Here is a 13,391-nt window from a genome sequence, read left to right on the forward strand (position 1 = left end):
AAAGTTGCAGCAGTTTCTAAACAAAATCCTGTTTATTTGATGAAATCAGTACACAACTGCCACAGAAAACTTCACGTTCTCTAAAGAAGAAAATGACAGCGTAACAATTACCCAACTGGATTACAGTAAGAATACAGTCCCGCCCCAAAGTCCAAAGGAATTCTGTTCTGCCTCGTGAGTGCAGCATCCAACCTTTCTCAGCCTTTTTGTTCTAACACAGTTATCTTGCAAAACATGATTTTGGAGAGAGCTGCTATAGACTAATATTCACAGAATCACAGAATTGTAGGGGCTGGAAGGGACCTCTAGAGATCATCGAGTCCAACCCCCCTGCCAAAGCAGGCTCCCTACACCATGTCACACAGGAAGGCGTCCAGGCAGGTCTTGAATATCTCCAGAGAAGGAGACTCCACCACCTCCCTGGGCAGCCTGTTCCAGTGCTCCGTCACTCTCACTGTAAAGTTCTTCTGCACATTTGTGCGGAACTTCCAGGAAAGAATATGAAAATAATTAAAGGTTACAAACATTTCAAGAGGCCAGAAGCAGTATTTTCAGTTCAGATCACCTTACACTGGAAATTTATGGCTCTGAGCTCAGCCACAAGTCACCAGGTCAAACCATAAGTGCTTATCTACCACCTGACGAGATTACATAACATTCAGGAAACGCAGCTATAAAAGCACTGCTCTTGCTGTGACCTTCACACGTGCGGGTGCACAGCATTTCTTACAAGAGCAAGGCCTTAAAGAAAGCAATGGTTTTGGTAAACATTGATCACCATCCCTTCCACGTAGTAACCATTCCTTTCCTTCACGGAAATGATCATCAATGTTTTATTACCACAGGAGGAAAAAAAGGAGAAGTCTACCATTTGGTGAATGCAGAGCAATCTGTGGCTACTCTGCTACAGGAGAAGTTTCAGAATAAGAACTACAACCAGCCTCACCTGCATCCCTGGCAGGGTGGTGAAACCATTTCCAGGCACATGAATAACAAGAAAGTTATTGGTAGTAATCAACGTGTATTCACTAAGGGAAATTCATGCTTCAACAACCTGATTAGCATCTAGGCTTAAATAATCTAGATAACAGGAGGGAGGCGGAGGGGGGTAAAGAAGTGAATATCGTCTACTTTGATTTCAATAACACCTTTGCAAGGAAAGGCAATAGCAGATAAACAGTTCTAAATTACCCCCCAAAAACGACAATGGTCACAATCCAGTTAAAGATGGAAATATTTGCTTACCCATGCCAAGGATCAGGGCTCCCCAGACACTCTAAAAGCAGGGATGTCCAGGTAGAGATCCTTCCCTTGTGGTAGCCAGTCCTTACGGGAGGCTTAGGGAGGGGTGGGAACAGCCCCCATCCCTTGTGGTTGCACAGGTGAATTGCTTTCAGCTGTGCTTCCAGGGCTGGCTGTGTCCCCTCAACACAATCAGAGGTTCCCACTGTGATGTAGCCATTCCCATACAGACTTTTACATTGAATTCACTAAGATCCTCCTAGGAAAGATGTTACTGGATGTGCTGAATGAACATTCAGATGGATCAGAAACTGGCTGAATGGCCAAGAAGGTGGAAATCAATGCCAGTATCCCAAAGGTCAATACTAGTCCAAGCTCATTTAACATCTCAGTTAATGATCTGAACAATGGGGCAAATAATACCTTCAACTATGCTGTGAGTCAGCAGGAATGTCTGATTCCTTAGGATATTTCACATTTAGTTAGTAGTACTGGGACAGCCGTTCCCCAGAGTGCTAAAACAACAGTATAGAAGTCTCAACTCACACCAAAACACCCCAGCACAGAGTCATAGACACAGTTTTGATTATCACCTCCTAGTTCTTTCTGGCTTTGTAACATCCACAGGTTGGTACTATTCTTCATAAGGCCAAAGAAAAATGCTCTGCTGATTCTGTCTGAATTTTAAAGTCTTTCCAGACAAGTTTGATAAGAACAAATCAACAAAGAAGGCATAAAGAAACTGGTCTTTCAGTTAGTTTGTATACACTACATACATTTAAAACATTTTACACATCAAGTTTGAGGATAATATTACCTGCAATAGAGAATATAATCTATGGGCACCTTGCTCAGAAAAGGGTACTCAGAAACACAGACTGAACTGATAATTACTGGAATGGAAATACTCAAATTAATTTTTAAGCATGTTCTTATTCCATATCACAAAGGAAAATATGTGTGTATACCTTAAAAACTTTGACTGCTCAGTATTTCCCCCTTCTGTTCATATAGACGTTGGGAGTTAAGATTACTTCATCAGCACACAAATGTATGCTGGCTACTGTCAGCCTCAATATCAAAAGTAAAATCTCACGTACCAACATGTAACTGGTTTTGATTATACCAGAGCTTAGGGTGTAGCAGTTCCACAATCAGCTTATGCTCATTGAAGGCTTTCTCACCTGACACCAAAGCCTCAGCCATTTACTCCCATTGCTTCCTTTGCCTCACTGCTAAGACGTGCTCAGCTGCCCAAAGGATTGGGTCAGATCAGACAGACAATCCTATTAAAAACTAACCTTAACAAAATAAACCAACCACCAGTTCTCAACTAAATCATGGAGTTCTCCAGGCAATAGGACAGCTACAAGCCACAGTACTGTTTAGGTTTACAGCATCTAATGGATTGCAAGTTGCAAGGTTAGCCAACAGTCCTGTCCAGAGAAGCAGTAAGAAGGGCAAAGAATCGACTCCAGTTGCTAACTAATCTAACTAAAGCAAATCTGCCAACATAATAGAATCTAAGTCTCTGAGCTAATCTGTTTGTGCTATCAATAAGCCTCTTAGCCAGACAATCATAAGCAGGATGACCACAGGGCATGACTTTTTGCACTGTAATCAATGCAAATGATGAATCGAAGTTCAAATAAAGGACAGTTTTAAACAAAGAATATTAATGGTGAACGTCTGAAATTTGTTTAGCTGACAGCACATTATTCACAATAAAGTAAAATAAGAGTGCTTGTGATTTTGCATAGTTACCTCAATCAAACCAGGCAAGCAGGTGAGCTTCAAATTAGACAGGACATGGCACCTCAGAGGGCCTACATTAACATTAAGTTAGTTTTCCATGTTTTTCTCTCTCCCAGTTACCCTGATCCACAACTGAATCCACAGAGCTGACCCCTCCACGCAAGTGCAGCATTCCAAGGCGGCAATGCTATTGCTCATGGAATTTCAATGACACAAACATGACTCAGAAACACGTACCTTCACTGCACAGGCATGGTAACTCACAAACCAGTTCTACAGTCCCACAATTACAAAGCTGACTACATTAGGTGCAATGCCTACAACTCGGATGTGTATAGAGGCTAGAAAGTATCCTATCTATTACATTTTTACAATGGCTCTGAAGGACACTTGGCAAATGGTACTGGAGTCTATTCCTCTTAATGGCCCTTACACTATACAGAAGTGAGTCTCATTCAAAGCAGAAACGAGGATCAGTACAATCATCATGGCACTATGCCTTCGGTCACTTTACAAGCAATCTGAGAGTTATTTATTCCTTAATTGTGATCGTGGTAGCATCACTAAGCTTTCTACAGCAGCAGAACTTATTGAACATTTGGAAGCATGAGCAACTCAGAAAGGAAATGGAATCAGTTACCCAAAAAAAAGACTACGGGTAACAGTTCTCTGATCAACAAGCTAAAATACAGCTCCTAATTCCATGGTCTGGAATGAGACTTCCTCTATCTGTTCTTATGTTTTTACTTCCCTCCTCCCAAGGGAAGGTTTAAATAACATAAGGAATGATCAAGAGAAACATGCACAGCTATCAGAGAGTGAAAGCTTTGTTCTTAACTTCTTGCCCTTAAACACTGCAGATACTGCCTCAACAGCACCCATTCTGAGAATGCTTTCCACTAAGCTATTAAAAATAAGCAAATCTTGCATTAATGTATTACCATGGCAGATATAGTGGGAAGCTTTAGCATTTTTCCTTGTAATTGCTTCAAACTCATATAGTGAAAACAGTACAAAACACTAGTTTTGCTCAAAAATATTTAACCTGTCCTAATTAGTCCAATTCTAATCTCACTGTTCTGCCCCTACATGGATTGGCTAGGTATTTCAGAACACAAAAGGAAGCTGTTAGAGGACACGGGAAAGCTATGATCAAGTTACTGCTATAAAAGTAACTGGCACTGCTACAGGACAGAGAACACGTGAAGCAGCAATGAGCTCAGCTGGGGGCTGCAGCAGAGAAGACCACCATGAACCTGCAGGTAGGACATCCAAACCACTCCAGACAACAATCTCTTCCATCTGATCTCACTCCTTGAGCAGGCAACTTCAGCAACTCCCATCTGCATTCCAAAAGCTGATAAAGTCCCAAGTTAACATCCATTAAAATACAGGGCAAAACTTGCAGATCACATGCCAGTATTGCTTCACTAGCCAGAACTCTGGATTAAACTAGATCAGACAATGCAGCAATAGCTTCACATCTCACTGAGATTTTAGGCATACACATAACAAACAAGGAACAGCAGATGCGTTTGCATACGTGCCAAATGACGTTAACACTTTTTCAACACAACAGAGTGCTGCACCATCCCCTGCTCTAGAACCAACTTCTTACAAAGGTTTGTTGATTGGTTTGCTGAGTTTTTTGCCCTACATCCAGAGTTAGTTCTACTAATTTCATCCACCATGTGGTTAACTCTTCTGTCAAGTGAGAACCCATGCATGCAACTGACAGAAACTTCTGTTTTATTTCAATAGAAATGCAAACTCTATCCATGTATTCAGCTGCCTGGGTTCCTTTTAACACAGTGGCTCACACTAAAAGCTGAAAATTCTGCCTTCCGTTAGGATATTTACACTTCTGTTAATGCTTCTTCACAGTGAAGCTCACTGGAAAACAGAAGACAAACAGCTGTAATCATGGTTTAATATCATGTTCATATGTGCTGCTAAAATTATTCTTATCTGTTGACATCAGGTTCAATTATAACAGGTTACAGTGCCTAAGAGAAGGCACAACTTTGAGCATCCACCTTCTGGAGTGAGAAAGAACACGCTTTCCACCACACTTCTTGTGGAAGCTCCAGAAGAGCTGTTAACAGGGCAAGGTAGGATCATAGAATATTCCCAAAAGGGGAGGGACCAACACGGATCACAGAGTCCAACCCCTGGCTCCACAAAGCACCAGCCACAATTCAGACTCTATGTCTGACAGTGTTGTCCAAACACCCCCTGAACTCCAGACTTGGGGCTGTGCCCACTGTCCTGAGCAGCCTGTTCCATGTTCGCTGTGCCCTGGTGCAGAACTTGTCCCTAACCTCCATCTAACCCTTCCTAGACACAGCCATTAAACAGCTCCAGTATGGACAGAAGCAAGAGCCTCACTCACAGCACATGAAATTGTGTAATGTACAACAGTAAAGTATGCACCCCATCAGCAGAACTGTTGTTTTTTGTCATTGTTTCTCTCCGAAAGTCTTTACACCTGTGATTTCATCTCAGTGGACTGAACACTTCAAATAAGGCTACAGCTGCCAAGGCAGCGTCCGCACGGCAGCTTCTCACAAAGAACTGTGAGCACAGGAGAAGTCTGGCCTCCCACCCACTGACAGATGCTCCATTCCTTGTACATTTCCTCCTGCTTCCTAATTTTACACAAAACATGAGCTTATCTAAACATGAAGTTCAAAGCAGCCAGCTGCAAATCAGCGGGCACTGAGACTTCAGCCTTGCTAAAAATATAATGGAATATTTTAGTCATTTTAAATAGAAGTACACTTCTGAGAGCTATCTGTAATCCTCGATACTAAGGAAACCAAGTCAATATTTAAAGTCCTCCCCAGCGGCTAGGAAAGCTCTTAGGGGGGTCCGCCCGGCTGAGGACGGCAGTACCGTACCTGTCAATAATTTACAGGTCCGGTTTAACAAGCGATCCCTGACCTTCGGTGAGCAGCCGGACCCGGCTGTCCCGTCCTGTCAGCGGCCAGAGGGGACAAAAGAGCACACGCGGTCGGCAGAGCCCGGCGCCCGCCCGCCCGCAGCCAACCAGCCGGCTGTGAAGGTCGCCGGTGCAGCGGGGAGCGGGAGCAGCGTCGTCCCGCTCGGTGACCCACTTCGCCGCCCGGCCAAAGGAGCTGCCCCCGCTCTCTCACCTGCGGTCACTGCGTCGCTCCCCCCCACCCCCCTACCGGCCGCAGCCGCTCGTCGCGCCCCGCGCACTCACCCCGCTGCGGGCCCCCTGGGCGGCGGGACGCGGGCGGCGGCGCCCCCGCCGGCGGGGGGAGCCTGGCTGCCGGCGGCGGCCACTGCCGGACTGCTGCGCCCCTCACGGCCCGCCCGCGGCCCGCGGCCCCTCAGCGGCGCGGGCAGGGCGCGGGGGCTGCTGGGGCCGGCGCGCTGCTGCGGCTGCTGGTTCGCCCTCCGTCCGCCGGCGCCTCATGAGCCCTCCGCCGCTCCCGGCTCTCTCCGTCCCTCCAGCCGCCCGCAGAGCGCCGCAAACCCCTCCCGCCGGCGGCATGCAGCCGGGCCGCGCGGCGTCCTCGGTGGGCGGGCACCGAGGGGCGGCCGCAGCGCAACCCCCGGCGGCCATTACCTCATGGCCCGGCCCTGCCGCGGGGAGGGGCGGCCCGACCGCTCCGGGGGTGCCGGGGGGCGGGTCAAGTGAGGCGGGAGTTGGGGTCGTGATGGGAGTTGGGAGCTCCGAGTGGGTATTGCTTTGAGTGTGGAAGGAGGAGTGCTGCCCGTGTCCGGGCAGAAAGTACCACTGTGAGGGCAAAATGCGCCAAGACCTGAAAATCCCCAAGGGGAGGGACTATCAGCTTCTGGCTGATGTCTCACAGACTGAAAAGCTTCGGTCTGGGTTCTTAATGGATCATAAAACAAAGCGAACCAGAGGAAATCACGGCTCACCATTTCTAGCTGTCTGTTGTTGGAGGGACTGTCTACTAGTGAGGAAGACCAGAGCTGTGCCTGAGGTTACAGCTGGAAGGCAGGAACGTTGCAACCGTGCTAATGACAGGAATCAGGAAGCACATGATGTATGTATATATGGGTATTATCTACATACCCGTAGATAACCCATAAGAAGAAATGGTCCAAAGGTTCCCAGATGCAAAGACACAGAAGGATGAGCTTGGGTGACAGAAAAGGGGGAACTGTTAAGGGGAGCAGCCTGTTCTCCCCAGCTTCGTGGAGGAGCCAGGCAGTCACTGGCTGGGTTTTCCAGGGGCTGCCTCTGCTGAGTAACGATTCAGTTCATCAGCATGACAGAACCAATATTTTCTTTCTATATTTTCTGCCAAATTAATGAAAGAAGTAGTTTCACCTTCAGGTCATGTGAGTATCCGGAGGGAACATAAGGGAAGAGATTAAACTGCATATATGGGAGGACTTTATTCCTTTGGTAACATGGCACTCACATCATGTCAGTATCCTCAAACCAACTCATCCTGAAAATAGGAACTTCATGCTACTGCTAAGAAATATCATGCCTGGGCATCACCCTAGACATAACCCTTAACTTTCCACTTCTCACTCTCACTTGCACTGTTTCTTTTGTGCCCAGTCTTCTATACATGTGACCCTTGGGTTGGACTGTGAGGTAAATCAGAGGGATTTAAAGGATAGTTTTCTGATAAAGTCCCAGAACAGAAGTTGCAGGAAAGAAGGAACAAGTCAGTGCAGTGGTATAAACAAGAGGCAGATCCGCCCTTTGAGCAACACTAATTATAATAATAATGTGTAACATCAGCCCAAGAGACCAGTGAGGAGGAAGGGTCGTCAGGGTGAAAGGGAAGTGTTTTAGAGGAACAGAGCTTGCTCTGTGCTTTGAAGAATGGATTAAGAAGGAGAAGGAAAGTGAAGATAGACTGGTACAGGATAAAAAAAATACGAGCTTTCAGTTCCACAAAGCCAGAGGAAGACACAGAGCAAAAATATCATGACTTTCGAATCCAAGAACAAAAATCTAGTACTGAAAAAACAGAGAGGACAGAAAGATAGAAAGATAGATCAAAAAGTGAGTGAAGATCCACTCCAACAGCAGAGAGAAACAAGTCTGCACGACTGCAGACTTTTGGTAGAGAAGAACCGACTGATCTGTCCTATCTGTAGGGAACAGGGATTTGAGATGTACTGCTGAGAATGAAAGGAGTCTTGTTGGAGTGCACACGAGTCCCTAACAGTGGGACAAATGGCAGCCATGTGCACTGTATATGCACAAGAAGAAACTTTAATTTAAATAGAGGTAAAACTTCTTTAAAATGTCCAGCATAGTTCTACCATAATAACTCTTTGAAGCTGTAGCTTTTAAACTGAAACATCTTCGGTTACATTTACACAACTGTGATTTTCGTGTGTTAAAAAAACAGCTTTTTACCCAAAAGCAAAATAGACAATCCTACATTTTTCTTTATGAACAAAAATATTATTTTTAAATGTGCATATTAAGCGTACAACTGATTTGCAAGAAACTGAAATTAGTTCATGAATCACAGGTTAAATAGTTCCAAATGGGGAAACCGGACTTACTTGAATACTACAGATCTGAAAAGGTCTGTGGATACACAGAATATTAACAACGGTTATTTAACAAGCTTTACTCTGAAAAATGATTGAGGAAAATTTGTACTGCACAGAAGTATGTAATTAAATGTATGCCTTTTTCTCATCATGAAACAATTCTGTATATTATAACCAGATGACCTCATGTTAAAAGCAGTGTTTTTTTCCTATACCATATCATTCTGTGGCTGGACTATCTCTGTATTCGCCTATACACAATGTCCCAACAGCATGTAAGTTAATACGTATTTACAAAACAATACAAAAATGAGGTTGCCAGCATAGAAGGCAGAGCAGATGCTACATAGAGAAGATCGAGGAGGAATCCCAGCAGCTTCCCAGGAGAGAGCATGTCAGGGTTGAGAACATGGGACTAAGGAATTACCAGCTTCTTGCATGCATGTTGCATGTCTGTGCTGGTCACAAGATATGACAGCATTTGTCTCTGAGTTGCTGCACCAAATCCTCCTTATGATTTTTTGTTGCATTGTGTCCTAGTACATATGAGCATACTCATATGTGTTGTATTCTTACTGCTTCATCCACCTAGTAATTCTGAAGCTTGTCACTTAAAGTATCTGGTTACCATTGAAGAAAAAGCTTCCCATATTTCTCTGCACTGTTTCGTTATTCTCTCAACTTCCTCTCCCTTCTTGATTGCCATGTAATATTTATATAATATTATTTATATAATAAATAAATAAATATATATATATTATCTATTATATACCTGTATAATATTCACAACATTCATTCTCAATTTTGCTTCTGAAGGCTTCAGTGTGCACTCAATACAGAGTGTGTATGCTGACGTTCTCCTTGCATGTTCCTCACTTTCTGTCTCTACAACTTACTTGATGGTCCCTGTAAAACAATTGAGGAATACAGTATTGCTTTAAAAGCATTTGGAAATAGCTTTAGAAATCTCTGGTTTGTTTGCCAGATGAAGATCCTAATTTTAGCTATGATTGTCCAGTGGATGATTTTAATTTTAGAGAACAAGCCAATTTCAATAGGTATAAATGATCTGAAAAACTAAATCATATCCTGGAAGTGTATCTTAATAACTGTAGTGGATCTAAGAAGAAAGAAATAGCTCTGCTTCCTCTTTTTGTTCTGCTGACACCTGGTGTTACTGGCCCCATTTCTCACACTTCTTTTACATCAGCATGAATTAAGTAATGTTCTAAGTCCTCTGACTTGAGACATTCGAGGTCAGGCTGGATGGGGCTCTGAGCACCCTGACTGAGCTATAGGTGTCCCTGTTCATTGCAGATGGGTCCTTTAAGGATCTTTCAAAAGATTCTAGGATTTTATGATTTGCTTACATATATACATGTTTTAACAACTAAGTATGGAATATAGAAGTTTCTGGGAGCATCAAATCAGCAGAAAAGATTTTGTGGTTCAGAGCTGTAAGCTTGTTTCAGCTGGCATGTCAGCACTAATGCTTATTCCTTCTTCACCAGCTTCCTTATTTGGATTTTCTTTCCTGCTCCTGCATTTTTCAGAAGCAATGCCAGCTCGTGGCATTAGTCTGAAGTCTTAGTGAAGCTGTGACCTAAGTAGAGCAGACACATCAAATGTGAGGAGCATAAGTGAGAGACTAACTTAAAGATGAAATCTTACACACAAATTAAGGCCTACACAAGCTGAAGAGAAAAGTAAAATGAAGGAAGATCTTAACAAGAAAATTCAATAAAAATATCCTGCATAGAGGGTCAGATGTAGTAATCATAGCAAAAGAAAGTATTATTCCAGAGCTTACAGTATGAAGAAAAACACCGAAAAGGCAAAGAATAATTCAGATGATGGGGGACTGCACATACTCAACATTAATGAAATGCAAGTTGGAATAAATAACTGGTAAAGCTCTGATTAGCACTAGAATTGATGACAAGTAGAAAAATAAAGAGGAAATTAAATGCAAGATAGTGGAATAATAATAAATGTACCAGGCTTGCACCTTGGAAGGAAAAATATGTTCAATCAAGCAAAATCAAATGAAAATTACTTTGTGGAATGATGATAGTACCCTTCAAGACATTGTGAATTTTAATCAGGATGCAGAGGTTATCCTGAGTATACAGGCTGAATCTTCAGACTGTGCAACCTAAAATCTATTGCTTTCTATTGGAGCAGTCAATCTGTTTACTCAGTGACAAAGCATTTGACTCCTGCACAAATCCAAGCTGCTGTATGTGTTTGAAGAAAATTAGATGTCCTCCCAGCGTGTTATAGGTACAACAGGTAAAAGTTAATTCAACCAGTACAGCATCTGCTTTACACAGTCAATAGCAATAGGATAAAGGATAATTTTGACATTGAAATAGACAGAAAAATAAAGCTTCATTAATAATTTTACATAATCTACAAATAACATAAGCGGCACACTAGCCATAGGAAAAGCAAGATTTTGATGAGGCCTATTCAGCCTTCCTGATGAGCAAAAGTAGCCATTTTAGCATACGCTGGTACCAGCATGTAGGTTTGGGTGTTGAGAGCACTATTACAAGTGAATTTTGCAGCAGAATATCAGCTCTGCCAGCCAGCCTCACAAGCCATCGTCACCTCTGATGATATTCAGGAATGTGATGTAAGGAGTACCTGTTAGAAACCGTGGTCATTCCTCAGAATCAAGACCCTTTTTATTAATAGATAAAATTAAATGCAGACAAAAATAAGAGGAGGTTGTTTTCTACTTCAGCACCTTATACAGAGAAAGAAACCAAGGAAAGCATGAGCATGGGAAAGTAAAAGTAGATTGTACTATGCCTGCCCTGAAAGGTATTAACTCCAGTAGTATTGGATTTTGCAGATTATCTTATCATATCTCTCTCCAACCTTAGACATAAACAAAGCATAATGGAGAAAGAAGGAACACAAGCATGCTATACGTGCACAGCTGGTGACCTTACAGGTTGATCCAGTGAGGCAGGGCTGGCAGCGCTATTATTATAAGAGACCGCTGGTAATTTTTGCCTCACCAAGAAACAAACAGGTTGACAAGGGCTGTGCAAGGTTTCCACAGTGGAAAGTTTAAATTCTCTGACAAGGAAAACAAATTTCCAAAAAAAAAAAGAAAAAACTCAAAAATAAATAATTTGAAAAATCATTGCTACTCCCAAATATCAGCAGCATACGATACTGAAACATTAACATTTGAATTAACAACCTCAAGGAAGACCACTGAGTAGAGCTGACTCCTTATTGAGAGCAGTCTTGTACCAGAAAAATAAGGTGACTAAACCATAAGACAAGAAACACAGTATTACCGCAGAACTGGAGAAATAGGAAAAGCACACAAAGTTTTCCTCGAACAGTGACAGTCTGTGCTAGTTTCAGGAGTGTTGGAAAAGAATATGAGAATAAAAAGCACGAGATAAAGATGAGCTCATGTTCACATCCATCATACTGCCAAAATGGTCTAAGACCAGAAGAATGGCCCTGTGTACTTCCCAGGAGTGACAAAACCGTCAAGGCAAATGGAACATAAGGTTATATACAGGCAACTGAGTCATAATTATTCAAAACACTGAGAATAGAAACTCTCAGAGGAGTGGGGGTCAGTTTGGAAAAGATGTAGCTAAAGGGAGTAGGAAACACCGTGTACTGAGAAGACAGAACATGAGCAATCAGCATTGCTGGGAGAAATTCTAGTACGTGTGGCAAAATAGAAGTATATAGGGTCTTCAACAGGCATTAAAGCAAACTAAACAACAGTTCCTTACCAACGGGAAACAAAAGATGAAGAGGTGTTTTAATACAGGCGACTAGTCAGACTTTTAGGAACCAGGCAGAATGTCAGAAGCTTCCGAATCACTCACTGAGGACACAGCAGTGAAGTGTTTAAGCATTCCTGAACTACGTAGTTCCAATCATGAGATCTCAGTTTACTTTAAATTAGATCATATATTTATTTGAGAACAAGAATTCGATTTCATCTGACTGTCCCTTACGATAGCTAGGCGAGTAAGTAGCAAAGCTGAGTTTGCTGTAGAGTTTGCAAAGGGCTTTTAAATGCTGTAAACAGCTAAGGGAATATTTAGCATTCCATTCCTCAATACTGAAAATGTTCCCACAGAAAAGTTTCCTGCAACTGAATACAGTGCTTGAATTCATGTTTGGTAACCAGCAGTGGAAGCAGTAACAGATAAAAACAGTAGGAAAAGGGCCAGTGATAAGAGTTGTGAAATTACAGCTCTGATTTATATTTGTTTATAGGTTAATTATTCAAGATAATTCCTATACAGGAAGCAAGTGACATTTTTGAAGGGATAACTCCCAATTCTTACTCCAAAGCAATTCTTTTAACAAAGAGAAGAAATCCTAACCTGGAGTATTTTGAAATTATGCATCTGGACAATGAGAAGAATACAAATGTGTAATGAAGTGTTTATCTATAACACACAAACACAAAACCCCATAGATCCTAGCTAAGAGGAACTGGAAAAATGGCAGGTATGAATCAACAAGTCAATTTAGTCTGCTTTTAATTGCACTGAACATTCATCATTATAGACTTTCAAATTAAATGCTCTTCGTGAATCTCTGCCTTGTTATTAAAGCATCTTGTTTGTGTCTCTGTGTGCTCAGTACTGCTATGGCCACTGGTACATGAAGATGTTCTGTTCCTTCTGATTTATATCGGTCACCCTTATCAAAACTAAAGACAGTACATACAGCTTTCAAAACTCTAAATAAATCACTCTTCAAAAGCTTACTTTCACTGTGTCAACTAGAAGAAACTAGGTGACTTCTATTTATATATCCACTTTATTTATATCTAGTCAACTACTCGTTTATATTAAAAGAGCTGGACAGTTTCA

General features: G+C 42.4%; 1 protein-coding gene across 4 annotated transcripts in view; it reads right to left on the reverse strand.

The window, feature by feature from the left end:
• Positions 1–6,535, reverse strand: part of TRAK1 (trafficking kinesin protein 1) — a 117,623-nt gene extending 111,088 nt beyond the window's left edge. For 3 of the 4 annotated variants that reach the window (XM_085538209.1, XM_015854101.3, XM_085538217.1), the window contains exon 1: positions 6,224–6,535. The gene's annotated coding sequence lies outside the window, so the exon portion shown is untranslated. The other variant, XM_085538201.1, reaches the window with a different exon arrangement.
• Positions 6,536–13,391: the final 6,856 nt, after the last annotated feature.

The sequence above is a fragment of the Coturnix japonica genome, chromosome 2, assembly GCF_054131305.1.
Source record: "Coturnix japonica strain WE chromosome 2, WE-NBRP24, whole genome shotgun sequence".
NCBI lineage: Eukaryota > Metazoa > Chordata > Aves > Galliformes > Phasianidae > Coturnix > Coturnix japonica.